The sequence below is a fragment of the Panthera uncia genome, chromosome B4 (genome assembly GCF_023721935.1).
Source record: "Panthera uncia isolate 11264 chromosome B4, Puncia_PCG_1.0, whole genome shotgun sequence".
In the NCBI taxonomy this organism is placed as follows: domain Eukaryota; kingdom Metazoa; phylum Chordata; class Mammalia; order Carnivora; family Felidae; genus Panthera; species Panthera uncia.
In genome coordinates this window covers 1,244,999-1,265,168 of record NC_064809.1, presented here as the reverse complement: position 1 = coordinate 1,265,168, position 20,170 = coordinate 1,244,999, and the positions used below count along the sequence as shown (strand labels likewise).

Below are 20,170 nucleotides of genomic sequence, written 5' to 3'. Positions count from 1 at the left end.
TCCTTGTTTGTTTTCCTACTGTGAAATACCTCATTCATTTAAAGATGACAGAACCTCCATTTCGAAGAACCATGCGGCCCTCGCTCAGCGACGCCTGCACCCTGGAGGTTCGTCATCCCGAGGGTGGCAATCTGTCTGCTGCGTCACGTGGCCTCCTACGTGGACCCGGGAGCCCAGAATACCACCATGTTTTAAACCACCGGCTCTTTTACCCTTCAGACCTTGATTCCCGTTCTCTAGATCAGTTTCGTTTTGTCACTTCAGATCAAATAGAAAACATAAGTACAGCCTTCTGAGAAGCCAGCACAGTGCAAGACGACCTGCCTGAATGGCAAAAGGAAGCGACACACCGGCTTCAAGTTTCCAGAGTAAACGGTCCGGAGAAGGCACCTATAACCCACTCTGCCCCTGACTGGGATGGCCCTCCTCCCCCTCTCACAGCTCTCTCTGATGATGGGGCTTCTGCTGGAAGACTACGGCTTGGGCAGGAGTCAGTATGTGCTCGTCTATCCCATCACATGCCTGTGATGTGTCCACGGAGATCAAAATATATCCAACTTAGTCACCTAATTCACATTATAAACTAACCTGCTGACAAGTGGGAAAGTAAGGGAAAGGCAAGAGTTAAAGGGTCACCAAGTCAAGAGCAAAGATAGCTTTTGTTGGTCGGCAATTTATGAGACCTCAGAAGTCTAGCAAAGGCAGGCTGTCTCCTCATAGACCCTGGTCATTCTCTACAAGACACAAAGGAAAATGAGCACTGTAGTGTCCTCTGCTTGGTGACTCCACAGAGCTCTTAGAAAGGAGTCAATGGACTGGAATCTATAAAGAAATCTTCAGAACATTGAACAGCAGCACATGAGGAATAACAGATTAGCACATTTCATACGTTGCTCCAAAGATACACCTTTAAATTAATTCAATCCAAATAACATTAATTGAACATCTATTGTGTTCCAGGACAAAGCATAGTCTCTGTGCCCTGGGAAGATTAAAACTTATTCAGGGAGACATAAATTTAAACAAATGAATGCCATGCAGCATAATATGTTCTGAGAAACAGGGGGCGAATGAGGTAAAGTGAAGAGGAAGCAGGGGGGCACCATGACCAGATTACACCATCATGAACTCAAATGAAGCATAACATTGAAATCTCAATTCTTGTCTCTGCAAACCAAGACAAATTATGGAACGTTAGGTCTCCTTTGACCAGAAAGCCTTAAAATACCAAGGAGCAAGATGGAGGTCCCATTCCCTTTGAAGTCTGCCCCATTCTATTGTTTTTCCAACCAGTAATAAGGGTTGAAAACACACACACACACACACACACACACACGAACATGGGGACAAACTGATTCATTCTCCTGTTACAGTGATTAGCTTTTTTCACACAGCTGCTAAATGCCTTTGGAGAGGTTAGGTTAAAATTTCAGCTTTAAAAATATCACAGTTGATGTTACTTAGAACAGCTGGTGGTTTCCACCGCTCACTCCCGGGTGGCCACAGTTCCAATTTGTGGCTAGCCTTGTCGTCAAACATCTCGGGGCAACCAAAATACGACAGGATGACAGATCATCCTCTCAATGGATACTGACAAACAAATTAGTGCAAAGATGCTTTTCGTAGCAGACCAGATGTGTTGAGTTCTATCATATGGAACAAGCAATGAGAAACTGTCCATGCCCCATCTGTGCCTTTTATTTTTTATTTATCTCTCTCTCTCTCTCTCTCTCTCTCTCAATCTCCCAATGCACTATCATGAAATCCAAAGTGCTGAGTTTACATGTGCACCAAATGAACACATTGAGAAGCTGGCTTCGTTGACATGTCAGAAACTTTCCTAGAGTATAATCCAGGAAAATGAGACCAACCTTTAACAGAACTCTGCAGTGGCGTATGAAAGCCATTTGTAAACACGCTGCTTGAAGATGGGGCTTTGTCATGAGTCAGTAACACCAGGAAGAGGCTGCAGAGGGCTCTGCCTCTTGTGAGACTCTCAGCCACGGCTCTAACATGGACTCCCACATGGGACGTGGAGCGTTTCTTCCTGCCACTGATGGGCAAATAGTGTCCACTAGACTAGGGGGTAGCTAGCTAGTTAGCCCTGGACCCCTCTAACTCCCCAAGTCACATGAAAAATTTTAATAGTCTCCTACGTTTCTCAGTTAAGATCAATCAACAAAGTCTTTGAGGACCTACTGTTCACTTGGAACCCCACCAGGCACTAGGGAGAATGTAAAGATAAGTCAAGAAGTGTCCCCCCTCCCGTCAAGAAGCTTAGCATCACCTTGAGTACAATGAACGCACGTGAGCAATGCCTACCCGTGCAAAGTGTCCCATGAGGCTGGTCTGAGGCTTGAGACCATGAATGTTTCAGGAGTGAGGAGGATGGAGAAGTCCCTAAGGCTCACAGAAGGGGAGTCCTCAGAGAGGATACAAGAGTTGAACTAGGTTTTTAGGGATGAGTGGGATTCAGATTAGTGGGGGTAGTAAGGACAGCAGTAATTCTAGGAGGGGAGGAGGTCAATGATGTGGGCACTAACATGAAGCTGGGTGCATGGACCTGTGTGCACCACTGAGGGGGCTGTGCAGGAGGTGTGGTACGTACGAAGGCAGAGCTGGGGAGGTGAGCTAGAGCCAGGTGATGGAGACCCATGCAGTGGGGAGGGAGCTAGAGCCAGGTGATGGAGACCTGTGTGGTGGAGACGGCAGGATTCTGAGCAGAGAGAGGGCTCCTCCTGGAGTCCCCCTCACTGGCTGGAGGCTCATATTGTGGAAGTCAGAGCACCTAAGGCTCTGTAAAATGGGGACCGTGTTTATCCCACCCCCCCCTCATAGGACTATTCAGCGACAGGGCTTGTCAGCTATAATGCCAGAAAGGTGAGTGTTATTGCTGCCATGCAGCAAGGGCCATTTTTAGAAAGCCTGCACTGTTTTCCATCTGCATGAGGGACTTGGGGAGAGGAAGTAAACCACAGGTGGAGTTTGACGTCTGGCCCTAGAAAGCATACGGACGCGTTTCATACTGCAAGTAACTTGAGTGCCTTATGCAAGCCCAGTGAGTCCTTCCAGTCTGAGTAACTGCATAGCCTGTGTTCTTTGGTTTGCACGAATAGATTAGTGGTGATCGTTATTGCAATTTTCGAGAGTCCACTGTCATCTTTCACCAAGTAGCTGGTAAATTATGTCAACTCTTTGGAGATTTATATGCATTAGTGGCTTGCAGGTGTCATGGCTCCAGATGACTGAATCACGGCCATGGGGCCTGAGCCCGACTCGGAAGATAGTTGCCTTTTTGTCAGTGTTATTAGCACAGTGTGGGTTGTCGCTGCCCCCTGTCCTGATGGCCACCGGCGGGTCAGGTGCACACCACCCCCCCTGGCATTTCTGCTCATGCCACCAGGCTGGAGCTTCTGTCCCTGAAGCACTGGCTGCTCGTGGGCCACGGAAGAGTTGACTGTGGCCCCTCCCCTCGCATGAGCACTCACTCAACCCCAGGATGACAGTCTTTGTCAATCAACTTACAGTAAAAGAGCAGCTACAACTGCTGACCCTAGGGAAAAGCAGAAAGCTGTGAGACCCGTCTTCACCTGACTGAGTCTTCGTGTCTCCTGCCATTCTTGCACATCCTTTCGTGTCCGTACTCCACTCCTTCCGATGACCTTGGATGCAAGCGTGGAGGTCAGGAACTGAGTCTTTGTTCCCATGGAAGGTTCCAGAGCTTTGGTGGAAGATGCTGGCTTAGAACTGGGCTTCTTGAGTGGTGGGTTCCTCAGAACAGGTGTCAGATTCGGATGCTGCAAGCCTCAAACCCCACTATCAGAGCTTGATGCTTCAGGACTTTTACTGCCACATTCTTTCCACACTCACACCTAGCTCCTGCCCCCACCCCCACCCCCTGCTGTGCAGACCAACAGCAGCAGGTCAAGGACAAAGCATGACTGTACACGATGTGTCCTCCCTCCCAGTCCAGGAACGCTCCCTGAAACTCACTGCTCCCCAAGAGCAGCATTCTGGCTGGGGCCAGGGTTAGGCAGTGATCCCCCCTTCCCGCCCTCCAACCCCCTTCCCGTCAGCATGTCCCAGTCCTGGTTCCCTTTAGGTGACAGTGGGTGGGGCTGACAGTGCTTGGATGCTACATCACAGCCACGCCTCCTTTACCCAAACGCGCCCACTGCTGGGCCATCCTGGCTGAGTGCCCTGTACCTTTACGTTTGACCTGGTTCAAGCCCGGGCACGTGCGGTCACAAGGGCAGGAGCTTTGCTCATTTGGTTCACCGCTACGCCCTCAGGGTCTGGAACAGTGTCTGGCCCATAGGTGGTGTCAATAAACATGTGTTCCACAAGACAACAAAATTCTATCATAAAGGCGGTCTTAAAGAAGACGGAGTTCAAATCCTTCCAGACCTCCCGCACTCCCAAGGCTCTCAGACATGGGCCAATTATTACACGGAAGGATTCAGTGGCTTCGGTGCCATCACGGGTGGCAACCCCGAAGCTTGTGGCTGGGTCACTTGAGATGTATCGAGGCTGCGTTGTGCGTAGCTAGAATTTAGATCTCCAGACCCCAACAAGCCTGCAAAGCACAAGGCTCGTGAATCTGAACGGGAGACAAAGACCACAGAGCACACGGGCAGACGGACTTGTAGTGTTTTCACTATAAGCTGCTGTAATAGACCCCCTCGGATGGCGGCTTAGACCACAGGGATGGACTCCCCACGGCTGGAGAGTCCAAGATCCAGGTGCCGGCAGATCCCAGGGCGGAGAGAATCTGCTTCCTGGTTCAGGAACGGCAATTTCTCGCTGTGTCCTCACATGGCGGGGAGGAGCCCTCCGGGGTCCCCTTTATGAGGACATTAATCCCATTGTGGGGGCACCACCCTCACGACCCCCTCCCCTCCCAGAGGCCTCACCTCTTGACATCATCACCCTGGGGTTCAGTTTCAACACAGGCATTTGGGGAGGACACATTCAGTCCTTAACAGAAGTTTTGGTTCCCACCTCAGCGTGGAGTAAATCACGGCAGGCGCAAGGAAGTGTCCACACAGTTCCTTCTCCACCCAGCTTCCCCACCGCCCCCCCGCCCCCCATGCCCGGAGACACCACCTTGAGTGTTACTCGGACTTTGTGGGACCAGCGGTGGAGGCTCTGAGAGCCCTGAGCTCCCTCTAGAGGCCGGTGGCTGCCACTGCCGCCCCGGGTGGCCAGCGGCACAGGAGGACCGGCCACGCACGGGGGCTCGGAGATGACCAGGCTTCCACCCCACCCCTTCCCGACACAGACTCGCTCCGGGCACACGCATAGTGCAAACCCCTGCAAAACGCAGCTTCGAGGGCAGCACAGGCAGGAAGACCTTAGTGTCGGTTCGTTCAGGACTGCCTTCTGATTCGTCCTTGGTGCTAGGCAGCAGATAACCCTGTGGTCCTCCAGAATTACCTCCCCCTCCTTGTCTCTATCCTTCCAGAACCCCCGTCCTGGGTGCAGAGCCATGCTCTTGCAGCAGGCTGCCCCTCGCATCTGAGAGCAGGTGTGTGCGCTCGCTCTCTCTCTCTCTCTCTCTCTCTGTCTATTTTCCAGTCAGGCTGCTCCGTTTCCTCAGCCTTTTATGTTGATGCCTCTTTCTGGAAGATGAGGACCTGCCATCATCCATCAGGGATTTTATTCTTCATCATGAAAAACCATAGCCCAGAGGCCAGCTTCTATTTGGTAGATAGAGTCGGGAGATCAGCCTTAACTCCCAATCTTATAAACCTCTTATAATAAAATCCCCTCAGATGTAAATGCGCTGTCTCAATAATTAGATAAATATGCCCGACCACTGGTTACCAGCCTAGTGACGGATCTAATTATATTATTTTCTGTGACTGCACTGGTCTGACAATCCCTCATCAAATATCTGTCTCTGCTACTTCTCGCCAGTTTTACACATAGCTGTCGATGTAAAAATCCTTATAAAAGTAACTGCTCAAACATGAACCTTTCAAGACAGGAGCTCATTAAACAAAGAAATGGTACGAGCTGTGTTGTGTGCTAGATTAGAACTTTAAGTGATATTTTCTGCAAGCAAGGAAGGTACGGGGCTTTAAATATTATTATTCACATTCAATCATGCACCAAATGCTCCTGCCTAATTGCTAAATGTTTTCTCTTGTGCTTAAATTCCATGCCACAGATTATTAAAAATTGACTTTACAATATTTATTTTACTTATCTTCTCAAGCCAGACTGGGCTTAGCCCATAGATTTTGTGAATTATTAATTTTTAAAGGCAATTTGTGCTACATTTTACACTTGGATGATATCCAGAGAGACACTGATTTCTAATCCAAAACTTGCAGAACGGAATCACTTTGATTCATCTTTAAAGACTCTTAAAGCACAAACCCAGATTCAGAAGAGCTAATGAATCCCTCCAACATAATGTGAAAAGCTAACAAGCACTTAGTTAGCACTTAGATCCGTGTGATAAAAGGGAACCCAGGATCTTCAGCAGATTATCTGAGCACTAACCCTGGGCAGTATAACTCACTCGGTTATATTAACAAGAGCTGTGTAGACGGACATGAGGGACAAACCCCTATGCCACCAGCAGCATCCCTCCGTCACCCTTCATGCACCTGCAGCCTTCGGGACTCACCGTCTGCAGAAGCCGTACCCTCCACAGGGGCTCCTGGTTTCCCTTGAACTCACCCACTCTGCTGAGAGGCGAGATAAACCCCTTGCATTGATTTCCCCTTGATTTTCTCCTAAGTGCATTGTGATGAGACTCCGCTTTCCCACGCTGAGTTCTAAATTAGAATTGTGTATTAAATGGAGAGGAGATCCGTACACACCTGAGATGTGGTGTCACCTGACGTTTCTGTGTGTGTATAAACCCCTGCTTCTGTCTTATTTTCTTAAAGCCAACTTTGTCTACATGCCCATTAACTCATTATTTGCTCAAGACGCTGCGTTCGAGGTGAATCTTTCTCTTCCCTAGGCTCTGCAGCTGCACTTATCAAAAAGCCACGGGTCACACATAACTGGTTCATGGTGTGTAACACATGCAATAGAAAAGGGGAATTTCCTAGAAAATTCGCAAAAATTGAGGAGTGGATCTTCCTCCCCCAGAGTGTCCAAACAGTACTAGAAAATAAAACAACTGAAATAATGCATCATTTGACAATGCTGGCATCCCGTTGGCTTTTTCAGTGTTTCTGGAAACTCGATATGTTTATACACATACATTTATCCATATATTTTTATATAAACATATTTATTTGGAAGGCTCGATACACTTACAGGAATTTGGAATGCTGTTGCACTTTGTAAAAACCGTTCCATCAACATTGTTCAACCTACAACCAGCTGGGCCCTGGAGAGGACACAATTCGGACCCGTGTGCCGTTCGACAGCTGCTCTTGCAGCCCCGGACTGACATTCTCGAGTCTACGCGGAGCACGATGCAGAACTAACGCACTCAAGGCGGTAGATGCCTCAGAGAGTTGCTGTTGAGCGCAATTTCCCTTCTTTCCACGTGGTTTCAGTTGTTTCGTTGACATCTCGATGAGGTGACCATTGGTAGCACATCTCCCTAGCACCTCAGGCATCACGGGAAGACTCTTAAGAGTATCTGCCCTTCATCACTTTAGGGACAATAAGATAACGGTGCGAACACGTAGCAGAGCGCCTGGAAATCTCACAACAAATGCAAAGTCTTCCTGGTCCCAGTCCACACTGCACGTCCCTGTCTGAACACTTCCCGATCCCCTAGTCCACACCGCACATCCCTGTCCACACACTTCCTCACCCCAGCCTGGACATCACAGCCCCACCCTCTCCCTCGACACCACCCTCCGGGCCTGGTTGGGTGGCTGACCATAAGGAGGCAGGACCTCCAGGCAGCCTGAAAGAGAAGGGCGGCTCCCAGCAGGACTGTCCTAGTAAACACCGCATGGCCAGTGGGCTCAGGCCTCCAGGGCTGGTGCTAAATAAAGAGGGGACACAGGCGAGCAGAGGGACACCCACAGGATGTGGCCCCCATAGGACGGGCCAATACTTGCCAGCTGGTGCCCGCCCCTCTGGGCCTGCCCGCCCCACCCCGCCTCCGGCGCTCTGGAAAACTCGGGCCCGTGGAGTAAGTCAGTGAAATGGTGGCCGTCCGCTCTGCAAACACAGCCATGTGCACATGCCCGCTGGGCCCCAACGATTTCACCTCCAGCTGCTCTCAGTGTGACGCTCGGTAGCTCACATGTGCAGTAAGTGGTTCCAGGACCTTCTGCTCAGCAAACACTATCTTACGTGCAAACGTGTGTATATCAACTTATCTCTGCGTGTACACGCACGTGTCCATGCCTGTGTGTGTGTTCTGTGTGCACATAGGAACGCGTGTGTGTCCCGCGGGCTGCCGTGTCTCAGAACTTGCAGCGGGAAAACGAGATCTGCCCGAACGACAGTCGGTATTAGACCTTCCCAGACTGCTAAACCCACCTGCTCGAGACAGCTCTCGAGTTCAGCCCTATCGCTCCTGCCTGTTTTGGAGAGCAGGGATGGAGGGCCAGGGCCAGTCGCTGTGTAGGTTGTGACCACACATGTGACAAGTGACGGTTGTGACTACACATGTGACAAGTGACAGAACCGGGACTTCCATCCGGGTCCTCGTCACCACAATAGCCTGCACCAGCCACCATAATATGAGCTCCAACAACGTTCACAGAAGAGGTGCCACTGCTTTACTTTGATCAGGAAGGCTGCCTGGAAGAGGTGGCATTTGGGAAAGACATGACTCTTCACCAAACTGACAATTACTTTCTTTTGACCCTTTGGTCAACTGAATCAAGCAAATAACCTCCTAATTGAGTTTTATCCTTACTAGAAACTATAGTATTACCTTTAATTTAAACAATTTTTTAACATATATTTATTTTTTGAGTGAGAGAGACAGACAGAGCACGAGCAGGGGAGGGGCAGAGAGAGAGGAAGACGCAGAATCCGAAGCAGGCTCCAGGCTCCCAGCTGTCAGCACAGAGCCCAATGTGGGGCTCGAACCCACGAACCGTGAGATCACGACCTGATCCAAGGTTGGACGCTTAACCAACTGAGCCACCCAGGCGCCCCTATTACTTTTAATTTTAAATAAACAGCTAATCCATTATATTAAGGCAGTTAGCTGATATGCACAAAGCCAACTTGATGAAATGGAGAAATCCAATCATACTATCATTTTCTGACACATAAGCAAGCGCACCAAAAAAACAGTGACTGATTTCTCACCGGGCAGGTCTCCACATTCCCAGATACAGTCCACAACTCTGACAAGGTACAGGGTCTATCCACCTGTCTATCCTCCACCAGCAACCCATCCATGGCCCCGCCTACCCGCCATCACTCAACTGCAGGACAGGTGGTTGCAGGCCGGAGACGAGCATTCGACGGCCTAGTTCTGCACTGACCCTGACATCTGTCCGTGAAGGAAGGGACGGGCCGCCGCCTGCTTGGTTATTTTGGGGGGTCTGGATTGAGGCTGCGCGCACCCCCACCAGGACACTGACTCCTCACAGGCCCCGTGAACACCCTGCAGGAGGGCAGGACAGCGCCAGCCGGGACTTCAGTGGTTCAACCAGAAGGCCAGGCCTCGGCCTTGGGGACTTGGGCTCGGTGGCTCCCCTGCCCCTTCCCAGCCCCAAGGACGGCTCCGTCCTTCCGTGCTGGCAGGGCTACAGGAGCGGGGCTGGTCCCTCAGCCGCACACGGCCTCCTCACAAATAGCCGTGAACTCCGCCTAGATGTCCAGAAGTGGCTCTCCTTCTGGGGGCACCTGCAGAGGACAGAGGGACAGGGCAGGTGCGGAGGGCGAGAGGCCTTCCCGCCAGGCTGGTGCAAGTGGGTCAGGGGTGGGCCGGCCCCTGGCGGGGCTCAGGGCCGGTAAGCGTACTTAGTGGGCTGTGAAAGTGCTGGTGTAAAACAACACGTTTAATTTAAGGTGAGGTCGTAATCCCGAGGGCTCTGCGGTGCCCACAGCAGCAAGGAGGATGGGCCTCACAGCTAGCAGGTCTGGGGATCCTCCAGGGCGGCCTCTCCGCAGGGCGTGGGCTCCCTCCCTATTCCACACGGCTCCCCACAGCCTCCCACCACACTTCCCGAATCCTCTGTTCACGGGACCACGCCCAGGGTGGCTCCCACTGAAGCTCAGACACACCGGCGACACCAGCCGTGGTGCTGGCAGCTGGTACCCTTCCAGGCGCGTTGGCTCTGCGCCTGGCAGCCCGGAAACACCGGACATGGCCCTTCATTCCCAGCAGCCATGTCAACTGTCCGAGAGTTTCTCCAGAGTTTGAAAGACACTTCAGTCCACGGGGGAAGCCACGGGGGAAGTCGAGGCCATGTTTACTTACAGGAAGTCACAGAGTCCGTGCAGGGGGGCTGAATCTCCTCCGTGCGGATTCAGAAGAAAGGGGTCCCGTCGGAAGATGGCCGCCGTCAATTCCGATCGCCCTCTGCTGTCCTCACCTCAGCTGCCAAGGGCGCGTCCGCTGTCTGCTCCCTTCTCCGTCCGTGTGGCTGTGCTCGAACCTGCGGGTCTGAGTGAAGGCTGGTCGGGCCACGGTGTCCTGAGGGCAACATGTGTCCACCAGCTCTGTGTTCCAGCCACAGAAGGAGGGCTGACATGTCAAAGGCAGGGATACTCGCTGGGCAATCGGCCTGAGACCCGGCTGGCGCCCAGCTCTGGGCCACACCCGTCTGTTCATCCAGATAAAAGCCTGTGCCCGTATCAGGGCAGGCCGTTTTGAAAAGAACAATTATCATCGGCGTCTGTAAGCAGGAGGGTGAACGCTCTGGCTTCTCGGAGGCGGCAGCCTGCTGTGGGTGCATGGCGGTGCATCTCCCCAGATTCTCTGACTCGCAGCAGCCTGGCCACAGATGTCCATGCGGTTCCGCGCAGGCCTGCGTGCCAGCCAGCCTGAACGTGAGCCAATGCGCACTTCCTCCGTGCCTCGGTTTCCTTACTGGTGATAGCTGTCTCAAGACCGTCATGGGCGCTAGTTGAGGAAATGCATGAACACTGATGCTTTCTTTCCACTGTGTCCCTGACACAGTCCAGTCCACACACAGCAAACACTCGCTGTTGTTGATGCGAACCTGTCGCAGGGACCGAGCGTGTGAGGATCGTGCAGTGTGCATCCTGATATGGGCTCCCCCCCTGGCCTCCTCAGCTCCTACGGTGCCCAGGGCACCCCCAGGCTCTGAGCAGGAGGGGTGTGAGCGCTCCCCGAGGGACTAAAGGGACAGGGTGCAGGTTCAGCACCCCCTACTCGGCCCCGACGCTAGGAGTCTTACCTATGAAGCTTCTGAGACCTGAGATTTAATTTGGACAAAAAGAGAAGAACATTGTGCTGTTTACACAACCCCGCATTCTTAAACCGTTTAAAGTAAAAGAAGCAATAAAGTAAGCCCGGTACTTCCGAGAGACGAGAAAGATCCAGAAAGATGGCCCTAACATCTCTCGTTCCAGCTTTCATTTCAAGGACTTCAGAACAACCACTCATCGCTTTGCCTTTGGGGTCTTGGGTCCACGGATTTCAGCGAAGCGATGCAAGGCGGTCTTGACCCCAGAGCTGTGACCCCGCGATCCACAGTAACGCCTGGGAGGTGCCTGCGTTACTGCCCCCCAAGCCCTGCCCTGTGCGCACCTGACGTACAGATTGTGAGTTATGGCAGGATGTGTTTTCACTAAACGCACGGGCATCGGGGCCGGACTCAGTGCTCCCCATGTGCCCCCACACGGCGCTCTCTGCGGCCCGGCCCGCTCTGACCCGGCGGGCACTGGGGACACCGTGGAACGCCAGCAGAGCAGTGACAGCCAGCAAATGAGCGGCTCCATTTTGCAGAGCTCCTGGCCAGCCAGACACTCGAGGGCAGGCTGACAGCTCCCCGCCCGGGGACCCAGATGCACGGCCCCCATTATCACTGCTGATGCACGTCACAGCCAGGCAGGGCCTCTGAGACACATTGAGAAGCGTGAGCCCAGAAGCTTGACAGGCCCCCAGGAAGTCTCTCCAGCCGAGCTCTCTGCACACGAACCCTTCGAACACAGCCCCTCCGTGCGGTGGCCCTCTGCACGGTCGAGCCTCAAAGGCAGTTCTTGGAAACACTTTCCTCAGTTCAAAGAAAGGATTTGCCTCCCATTCTCCCCTTTGGGGCGACAAACCTTACGTTTTAATTAAACAAGAGGTAGGGCACTCGGGAACTTGTCATCAAGAGACACTGACGGGTCATAAGCCCTTTGGCTAAAAGTACTCCTCCTCCCAGACCAGCTGGGCTTCCAAGCTTTGGAGAAGAGGACTGTGCCCTGGTTCTCTGAGCCCCGAGCATGACCACACCCCTACTCATGACAGCGGGGGTAAAACACTGCTCCCCGTGAGCACTGAGTCAGCAACCCCACAAGTGTTCCCAGTGACACAGCTGTGAGCCAGCGCACAAGGGGCCGCGTGAGCCGGGCCCAAGGCCACCTCTGTGACAGACAGTGTGACAGCGGCTCTGATGAGGGTGTGTGTGGGACTCTTGCAATTCTGTGCTGCTCTGGGTTCTCAGACCAGCTTCCCGTGTCAGCAGTCCCAGCCTGTTCACTCCGGCAGGCACGGTCTGCAGGTGAACGTGGGGCAGCGGCAGCAAAAAGTCCTGTTAAAACAAAATCACTGGGCACCTGGGTGGCTCTTTGGGTAAGCATCCAACTCTTGATTTCAGCTCAGGTCAGGATCTCATCATTCGTGGGTTCAAGCCCCGAGTCAGGCTCTGCGCTGACAGCAAGGAGCCTGCTGGGGATTCTCTCCCTCTCTCTCCCCCACGCTCTCTGTCTCTCTCCCTCTCTCTCTCTCAAAATAAGTAAATAAACTTTGAAAGAGAAGACGAAAAACCCAAAAATCACAATTTCAAGGATAGTAGCCACGCCCCACAATTATTCCCCCTGACCCAGGTCTGGGGTTCCCACGTCATCAGAACAGGCGGGGGGTGGCGGCCCAGACAAGGTCCTTCTCTCACACGGGGACAGAGAAGCCAATACTGTGCCATGACACCAGTGGTGATATGACACTTCGCTCGATGGTCAGATGTGCTGGACGCAAAGGTGGTAGAATAATTTTTCAGGTGTGTGTGGGTACTTACCCTTGGGGCAGAATCTGCAGTGCAAGGGGCTAAGGGAGATACATTCTGAGCTTATACAGGCCGGCGTGTGAGTCCCGGGGGCAGAGGAAGGACATTATCCTGTTCTCTGCTGACCCCCAGTGCAAGGACAGTGCTTACACACAGTAGGCTTTTCACAAATACTCCCCGAGTGACTGCCGATGAGCGAACCACTCAAAAATCAGACCTTAGATACACCCCTGACGAGGCCAGACCTGTGCACACGTGCACGGACTTTTGCGTCAGACAGAGTCAGGCAGCCTCCCCCACCCCCAGCCTGTATCCCAGAGATCCACAGCTGACTGGAGATTTTCCACTGCACCACGTCGGAAATGCCCGCAGGGCTGTGCCCGAGACATCAGGCGAGGCCTTCCAGAGCCCCATCTGTCAGCATTTCTCCAGTCACATCTCGTGGAACAGAAGTTCCATGAGATGCTCCTGAAAAACACGCTCCAAGGTCATGAGAAGTGCTGTTTGCCCACTCCATTGTGAAGATTTTCAAGTCACATTAGCAGACTGTGCGTTATAAGCCCCCGGAAGCCCTTCGGTAGAGAGATGTGCTCAGTTTCATAGAACTCGGCATTCCTCAAGTGTATTTGCTTATGCAAATACTTCTTGGCCATGACAAACCCATCTGAGTACTTTAATTCAGCCTGGTCTTACCAACACAGCTGAGCGGCGGGGGCCGTGGGAGCCACACGCCCACCTTCGTGGTCACTCACCCCACCGCCCTGCACCTGACTTTCCTACCAGAGAAGAGGAAAGCCGAGAGGGCCACGCTGCACCCCACAGCACCTCTGAAAGACCAGAGATGATGCAGTGAGGGGCCACGTGTGGTACTGAAGTCTGTCTGGATGGGGAGTAAAACCAAGCCCTGTGTCACTGCCATGTAGCCGGCACCGTAGCGCCTCCCACAGCCCCGCCCGTTCGAGCCAAGGCCCCAACGCTCCACGGGGCACGGTGTGACTTGTCCCTGCTTTTCACACCTCTGTGTGCCTCACCATGCCTCACTGGAAAGTCCACCCACAGCTGGCCCCCATGCCTGCTTCCCTCCAACCCTCGTAGGCGCCTCGCATCCCGGGGTCTCTTCCCGCCTGTGACTGGGAGAGCGGGGTCAGCTGAGCAGGCCAGGGAGACGCAGAAGCCCTGGGAAGGGACGGGATCCTAGCAAAGTGTAACACTGGTTTTAACATTAGCATCGGCAAACACGGGTGTCTGTTGTCATGCTTGGTGACCTGACGAGGTGTTCTTGGAACCCTCTGATTATTCCCTTCTTACCAGAGCCCCCAAGTGGAGAAGATTCTGGTCCAAGCAGCAGCAACTCAAAATCCTCCCTCACCCCCATCTTTAAGGGCCGGCCCGGCCAGAGTGCGGCCGCCCCCAAACGCTCCCCCCGCTCAGAGCGCTCAGCCATTTAGCCGGTCTGACCCCAAACACACAAAAACACACTCTCAGGCAAATTAAAAACATCCATTTGCCACTTCTTATTACCGAACCATGTGGAATGCAAAAGAGGAGCATAAAAAACGAGGCTCTCAGTAATGGGGAAGGCTTGCATTTTATCCCGGGCTCTGGAGCAGCGGTACGGAGCGAATACATAACACTGTGTGAGTCTCACCCAGACAGAGGCGCACAGAGCTGGTAATAACTCAAGGTATTTTATCACTGTGTGTCCTCAGGCTAGGCATCAGATGGGAAAAACACTCCTGAAACAAAATTAAATAGTTTTAGATCTAATTTTACCAGGCTGAACTAGGTTGCAGATTGATTTTCATGGAATCTAATAGAGAACAACACACACGTTGCCCATCTCATAGAAAATCCATCCACCACACCACTTTCTACTCGCCTTGCGCTTCAGCACAAGTAATCAGAAGCTCGTACTTCACAAGGCAGCGCGCCTCGCCCTGAGAACGCCTTCCCCTCCAACAGAGCCCGATGCAGGCACGGCCTCCCAGGCGGTCTCCTCAAGTGCCCGTGCACGCGGACACGAGATCCGCTCACTCCCTCTGGCAGGAAGGGGAGGCCTGGGGCCAGGGCAGCACCCAGAGCCCACGTCAAGCCGTCCTCTGTTTGGCTTCCTCATCTCTGCCCGCCACACACCGCCCTCGCTCTTCCAGAATTTTCTCCTCTTCCCTGAACAGCTAAGCGCTGGCTCCTCTTCCTCCACGTGCATCAGGGCCAACCAGAACCAGACGGGAAAGTCCCTCCTGGGACAGGCTGCGTGGGGCCTGGTCCCGTGGACTGCCTGCACGGGCCCCTGCCAGGCCACCCTGAACTGCACACCCTGGTGACAGCACCCACCTACTCCGTCTCTAAGGGTCACTTATGGTCCTGATCTGGGACATGGGTACACCTTCCCCGGTTGGCCGTGCCCCGGCTTTCTCGGTGACGGCGTGTGTGGGCTGATGCATCTCCCAGCAGGACCACAGAGCCCCTGAACATGTGGGGGTGGGGCTTAAGAGTACCCGCACGGCACAACTGAGCGTTAGTGAGCGACAAGGGGGTGAAGAGGCCAAGACGTCAGCAGCAGGGCCGGATGAGCCTGAACACCGACTGGAGTTCAGTCAGCAAGGAGGGAAATGGCGCCGTGTAAGGAAAACAGTGGCCAGGGGAAAGGACATCGCTGATGTGTGACTAGCACCCACCCATCCTGCAGACCAATGGGTTGGTCTGCAAACTGCAGGGTCTTATCGTGAAAGCAGGTACACCGTCTACCCATGTGATTCCGCATCTAGTCGGGAGAGAGGGCCAATTAAACAGGCGTGACAAATAGCACTGAAGATGTGATACAGTCTGCACAGAAAATAGAGCAAGAGGGGCGACCAGGTGGCTCAGTCAGTGAAGTGTCCCACTCTTGATTTCAGCTCAGGTTGTGATCTCACAGTTCGTGAGTTTGAGCCCCACATCAGGCTGTGCACTGACAGCTTGGAGCCTGCTTGGGGTTCTCTCTCTCACTTTTTCTCAAAACAAATAAATAAGCTTAAAAAAAGAAAAAGGAAAGGAAAGGAAAGGAAAGGAAAGGAAAGGAAAGGAAAGGAAAGGAAAGGAAGTTCTAGACTGTTCTAGAGTGTTCCAGGGGTGTCCTAGGCTTTGGAGCATAGTATGTTCTCCATGACCCTTTGTTGACTGAGCAAATGGAGTCAACGAATGCCAGTCTGGGTCTGAGGAGCCTTGACTTTTCAGGACAGCACTTGCCTCAGGCCCCCACCATGTGTGAGCATCATAGGTAACCACTCATCAGAACAGCAGAGAACCACTTGGGTACCATGGGTTCAGGTCAGCCTTGGGCATGCTGCACGAACAGACGAGCTATTAGCTTGGAAATTTACATACATCAGCCACGAGCTCCCTTCTAAAGGGAAATAATTAAATTTAGACTTGCAAATTCAGATACCAACACTTTGACCTGCTCTCTAAACAACTGCTTATGTAATCAGTGTTCTATTCTCGGTTATTAGAATATCTAACTCATAAAAGAGATGAGAAATTAGCCAAATTTCAAACAGCATTGAAGACATTACTGTTGTTGACAGTGGGACTTAACAAAGTCAGCGGAGGACAGGGGGCCCTGCCAGGAGCTTCCGTGATGTCTCATTTCTTGCTCTCGAATGAACTCGCTTCAGCACCTTAAATAATAAAAATAATGTAAGAAAACAAAATAAAAACAACGCTAGATCTAGTTGACTTGAGGAATGCAGGAGTCACCAAGCATCTCCTGACAGCCTAGTAAGATCAAGAAATTGCTTGCGTCCTAGATTGTTCTGACTTCATCATCGTGTTTGAACCAGTCACTGCTGACCTGTATTGGGTACGTGTCCCTTGTCAGGATGTGTGTGTCACCCGTACATCTCACTTAAATCTGACCCACACCCCTGACGTAGGGGGTGACTGCATTTCAGAGATGAGGGAATGGAGACCTGGGGAGGCCAGGCAACGGGGCCGATCCCCCAGCTGGTAGTGGGCTGGGACCCAGACACCCTGAGCAGGCAGCCTGCACACCCGCGGGGCTAGTGGTCCATCTGGTGAGACAAACACGGAGCAAAGGCAGACACGTGGGGACAGCCCAGCATGAGGTGTGGGCAGTGAACACCGGAGGGAATCCTGTCACAGGAAAGACCGTAAGGATGGGGCGGTGACTGGGATGGGCAGTGACCTCGCCACTCTCTCCTCCAACAACCACCAGAACACCCATGACTCACGAGGCACAGTCAGGTCCTTCAAAGAGCATCACGCACATGAGAGACATCTAGGGTCTCACGGTCACTCACGGCGGCATAGAGTCCAGCCTCCATGTCAAACTTCACGTTCAGGGCAGCATCATCTGCTGCCCTGGGGGCCTCTGAGGCGGGGCTCGGAGAGGACTATTCGTCTTGAAGAATGAAAGTCCTTCCTTCCATGAGCGCCATCCCCTTGGAAGCCCTGTGTGGTGATCTCTGCAGACTGTCACTGTCCTGGGGGGCCCTGACCCTTGGAGGTACCACCAGCTCACATGCTTGGGAAACGGAGCCCTGGGGGCTGGTGGCTCCTCTCCTGCCCACCGGGCACCTGACACTCTCACCTCCCCCGCCCCTGCCACACGCCAGACGTTCAGACCAGCAGAGACCAAGAGCCTCTGTGCTCCCTCCTCCCTGCCGGACCCTGCAGGACCCCATGAGGAGAGTAGCTCAGGCAACCGTTGGAAGGACAGACCGATGGGGGATCAGCGCCGAAACCCGGGAAGGGCGCGGGCGGGCTGAGAGCAGGGGTGCGGACGCGACAGCGGCCAGGGGCACACTGGGAAAGCAGGGCACCAGGTCACCACGTGAGGAAGCAGGTGAGTCCCGTGACTCGGACTTCCCGTTGGAACCCCAGGCGGAAGGGATCGAGCGCGGGGACGATGAACACCGGGAATGCTAGATTTGACGGGAGACGCTCACCGCGTCTGGAGCAGAGGGACTCAGACGCGTCTACAGCAATCCGGCACAGTGCCCGCCGGAAGTGGGAAACGCGGCCAACGCGTCACAAGGGAGTCGGGCGGGGTTGGAGGAGGAGAACGCCTTCGGGCCACCCGCCTGCAAATGAGAGCTCCGTCTGAGCGCGGGACGCCCGCTGCCGCCCACGCGAGCCACGACCCCTGTCGGCGAGCACAAGTTGCTGACAGTCACGCTGGGCAGACCGGACCACCTGGGACCACCTGGGACCGCCTGGGACCGCAGCAGAAACCCTCAGGGATGCCGCTCCGAGCCCGGAGCCCCCGCTCAGGTGGGAGGGCACGCATGGAGGGACTGCGGGGATGCTGGCCGTCACACGCGGCCTCGGACAGCATGCTGGCAAGGGCACGCCTGGCCTGCACAAGCTCCCTGATCTGGACGCGGCTGACTTTCAGGCGGGGAAGGGAGAAGAGGCCACAGGTTCGGTCACCCGGGCTCTGCTGCGCCGTGGGTGTGTATATAAAGTAGCCATGCCACAGGGGCGCGAGTGCCACATTAGAGTCCTGAGAGAGGAAGCCAGCAGAGTAACAGAGATTACAAGGCGCCGGCTCCCTCATCACGGAGCGTGCAGAGCCCCACCCCCCACCACCGTCTGTCACCTGCAAGCTGGAGAGCAGGAAGATGATAAACGGCTGGAAGGTCCGTGACCCAGGGGAGCTGGCGCTACAGGTTCTGAGACCCCAGTCCATATGTGAAGGCCCATGAACCAAGAGTTGGAAGAGTGAGAATCCCCCTCCCTTCTCCACCTTTCTGTCTGTGCAAGTCCTCAACTGATTGGGTGAGGCCCACCTCAGCCAGAGTTCTCTGCTCGACTCAGTCCTCCGATTCGAATTCTGGTCTCGACCAGAAACTCCCTCACAGATGCATCAGAATCATGTGGGGCCACATATCCAGGCGCCCAGGGCCCATTCAAGGTAACCCATACAATTAACCAACACAAATGTGCCACTCATGGTGTTTCTGTAGAGTCGTGGTTATCACCCGACAGATGTGCCGTTCGGTGCTCAGGGAATCCGGTGACCTTGAGTCAGAGACGGACGCTGGTGAAGCTTTCACTCACTCACAGAAGCAACGGTTGAGGGTTGAAGCCTCTAGTGCCGGAAGGGCGGCGCGAGGTGAGAACGGGTGAAGGATGGTCTGGGCCAGAGGAAACTAACACGGGAGGTCTTTTCATAAAAAACGGAAGAATAGGATGTAAAACTGCAAAATAGAAGCATTTTGGTTTCGCATGTCTCCAAAGAAACCAGGATGCTAAGGAAGGAAGCCCAAGGAGCTGTAAGGAACCGACCACACCGAAGGACTTTGGGGGCGGCGTGTCTCTAGGGGCAAGAAATCCAGACAGCGCGGGATTCGCGCTTATTTGCGGAGTGTTATACTCTCGTTGTACCCACGGCTCCCTAACTACAGCCCCCCGGGTGCCTATCAGGTCTGTGGGGTTACTTGCATTGGTGAGAATTTGCAGCCTCAAGATAATTCTCTCCTAGAATTCCTGGCCGGGATCACAGTCCGACCGTGTCTTGTAGACCCTCTCGTATACTCACTGCTCCTCAGAGCCAGTCCGGTCACCATCTGCTGATGGAGTGGGAGGAGCTCAGATGAACTGTGACCTTGATGGGATGGGGGCGGGGGGGGGGGGGGCTCTGATGAACTTTGACCTCGCTGGTTGCAACAGAAAGAAAACCTTCTGGGAGAAGCGCAGTCTGAAACGGCCTCAGAGTCCCAGCTGAACCGTGGCTTTGCCCCCCGCCCGCCGAGACCCATTACTGGCGCGGACCTTCTGCCGCAAACGGGGATGGCAGTGAGGACCGCATCCAGGCTGGACGGCCGTTAGGTCTGAAACCTCTTGTCGTCCTGCACAGACTGCTGTCCTGGCCGGAAGGACGGGGAGCCCCTAGTGGAGGCACCACACTGACTCGGAGAATGATGTCACGGCCGCCTGCCGGCGGAGCCTGGAATGGAGTCAGCGTCTAGACTGCAAGCCGGATAATTGGGAGGGCTCGAGTCAAAGTGAAGTGTGAACCCACACCTTTACGTGTGCGC

At 53.7% G+C, this 20,170-nt stretch overlaps 1 protein-coding gene and 1 long non-coding RNA gene across 2 annotated transcripts in view; one reads left to right on the top strand and one right to left on the bottom strand.

The window, feature by feature from the left end:
- Positions 1-20,170, top strand: part of ADARB2 (adenosine deaminase RNA specific B2 (inactive)) — a 417,306-nt gene that overhangs the window by 249,551 nt on the left and 147,585 nt on the right. The gene's annotated exons all lie outside the window — the stretch shown is intronic.
- On the bottom strand, positions 16,657-18,070 carry LOC125919951 (uncharacterized). The gene is made up of 2 exons (XR_007456885.1): positions 17,850-18,070; positions 16,657-16,786 (listed from the first exon to the last, which is right to left on the bottom strand). It is a non-coding gene; the product is annotated as an uncharacterized LOC125919951 (long non-coding RNA).